This window comes from Homarus americanus, unplaced genomic scaffold (genome assembly GCF_018991925.1).
Source record: "Homarus americanus isolate GMGI-L3 unplaced genomic scaffold, GMGI_Hamer_2.0 scaffold33468, whole genome shotgun sequence".
Classification (NCBI taxonomy): Eukaryota; Metazoa; Arthropoda; class Malacostraca; order Decapoda; family Nephropidae; genus Homarus; species Homarus americanus.
Window position 1 is genome coordinate 10,334,597 of NW_024714177.1, and position 3,101 is coordinate 10,337,697.

Below are 3,101 nucleotides of genomic sequence, written 5' to 3' on the forward strand. Positions count from 1 at the left end.
TCTCTCATATGCGGACCACAGGAAGTAACAGGGTGATTGATCAGGGAAGCATAACTTCAGACCAGATAGGAAGAGGGTCCCAGAAGTCGCCGACGCTAGGTGAACAATGAGAGAGAGAGAGAGAGAGAGAGAGAGAGAGAGAGACCTCTATATAAATGTGTGCCAGTCGTCTTAAGTGAGTATTCAGAAAAGGAAAACAATACCAGGTCCACCTCATATTCTACCTCCTCCTTTCTGCCTCTTCCTCCTCCTCCTCTGCCTCTTCCTCCTCCTCCTCTGCTTCTTCCTCCTCCTCCTCCTCCTACCTTCTCCTCTGCCTCTTTCTCCTCTTCTACTTCTTCCTCCTCCTCCTCTTCCTCCTCTGCCTCTTCCTCACGATGCACAAGATGGAGGGAAGAGGAAGGGGGCGTGGGAAGTACAGCAGCAGAGGTCTTGTCTATATATAGCCAAGTATTAACGTCAGGTAGGAGCTACGATACTGTTGGTCCCGGGTTATGAGCCTACACACAAACACACCACCACCTCGCGCACACACACACACACACACACACATATATACCACCTCGCACACACACACACACACACACACCGAGAATACTGGGCAGCTCGCCAACTGCACTGGCTAACCATTACCCAGGAACACGATCCGCAAATCGATTAACATCCAGGTCCCCAATTACTGCTGGGTAGACAGAGGCAAATGGCGTAAAGAAACTTGCCCGTAGTTTCACCCTGCCCGGGGATCGAACTCGGGTCCGCTCGCTTGCGAGGCAAGGATGCTGGCCATTACACCACAGGTCGCCACCACACACACCACGACTGTCGTAAGAGAAAAATTTGTTTACTGTTTAAATAGTTTTGAGGTATGATTTTATTTTAGGAGGACAAGCGCGTGGGGTTGTTACGTGTTATTTTAATGGGGGGATTCAAGAAAAAGTGGTAACTCATGTGCCAATTTTTATAAGGAGTCTGAAAAAAAAATCAAATCCAGGAGATTTTCAACGATTTTTTTCTTCAGAGGTCTGAAATAAGATAGATATATAGTATGCTATTTTTCTCTTAAAATATAAGATGCAATTATTTGGGAATAATCATAAAAAATACATACAGTATATCCACAGTTACTCCATATAGTAGTTTGAGGTAAAGATTTGTATTATTTATTTATTTATTTATTTATTTTTAGTGGAGAGAAAAGTTCATAGGGAATCTCATTACAATATTAAATTCTTAAGTGTCTTTCGTTAGTTCATCGGGTAACGCCTTTATTTTTGGTATACTGGATATAAATTCCTTAACATTATTGTTTCCACTTAATGGCTTACTAGTTTTAGGTGTTATATTTTAGCTGTGACCATTGAGTTTATCATATACTTCCTTGAGAACCGATCCATGGCAGTTGTTCTCGAGGGATCGATTTCTTGCTCTTTTTCTACCAATTGTGGTGTCCCACAGGCTTCTGTTCTTTCACCTACTCTCTTCCTTCTTTTTATCAATGATTTACTTCACACTACAACTAATTCTATCCATTCTTACGCTGATGATTCTACTCTTCACTCTTCTTCACATTTTCCCCTTCTAACTCTCAAACTAGATCTGTTTCTAGAGCTGATATCATTACTTCTATCAATACGGATCTATGCAGCATCTCTGAATGGGGAGGTACAAACTTGGTTAAATTTAATAGTAATAAAACTCAATATTTACCAATTACACTTTCTAAATAGGACGATCTCCCACCAATTACATTTCAGGATGCTATCATCCTGCCAAATTCTGAAATAAATATGTTAGGCCTCACCATTTCCTCCAATATGTCCTGGAAATCACACATTCTTAATATAGCTAAAGCTGCCTCCCGAAAGTTTGGAATGCTGTACAGATGCCGTAGCTACTTCACTCCTGAGCAGTTGTTCCTAACTTGGAGCACTGCTCTCATATTTGGGGTGACTCTTCTTCTGTCCAACTGCTAGATAGGGTGGAATCAAAAGCATTTCGTCTTATTAACTCTCCTCCTTTAGTCGATAATCTCTCTTCCCTTTCTCTTCCCCGCAATGTTGCTTCACTCACTCTCTTTAACAGGTACTTTAACGGGCAATGTTCGGTGGATTTGGCATCCTGTGTACCGCCGGCAAGGCCGTTTCTCTGTGGATGTTGGTCACTCGAGAATAACCCGTTATAGTACCTACCTCCTTCTTTCCTCACACAGCCAAACTGTGGAATGCTCTGCCTTCTTCTGTGTTTTCATACTCATGCAATCTGTTTCACTTTATAAAGCAGGTTTCCGGCATCTTCGTGGTGTAGATTAACACCTTTTTCTTCTCTATATACAATTTCTTTCTGTTCTAATGTCTTCGCCCCCCAGGCCCCGTTGTGGGTCGTTTGACCTGTGCCCGGGTGGGTTAATTCCCGTAAAAAAAAAATATATTAATTTAAAAAAAAATAATATATATACCTTATATTATATTTTTTGTGATTTAAACCAGAATAAATAAATATATTTTATTTTGTGTTTATTTTTGTTGCAATTAAGATTATATTACGTATAGAGGTGAGCCAGGAGACCTCTCGTGTGGTACAGTCTCACCCAAAAGTTAGTTTGCTCACCCAGCCAGCTGTTGCTGCACTGCCTGCTTCACATGTTTAAAACTGTCTCCGTACCAACCAGAACATGAAACCGATCCGATACGATACGAAAAGGGGGAAGAATATTATCATTATTTTTACACGAACATATAAGTTCTTTGAAATTTTGGAATCATGAATAAAAGAAGAAAATATAATTCACTTGTTTTGTCTGTATATTAATGACAATATTTTTGTCTAAGTTATAAAAATAAGGAATAGTTAAAAATTAATCCGTCTCTTATACATTTTTTTTTTTAGGTTTGTGGTATCGGAAAATAAATGTTTAAATTTTCAGTATTTTGCGGTGAATTTGCAAAAATCTTCTCCCTTCTTCATTTTCTTCCACCTCTTCCTTTTTTTTTCTACGCCTTTTTGCTTCTTTGTTCCTCCCCCTGAAAAAAGTTCTGCTTCAAGGCGCAACATTTTTGGAGGTTGAACCTTCTTGAGGTAATATGTGAGTGTTCCTCCTTTAC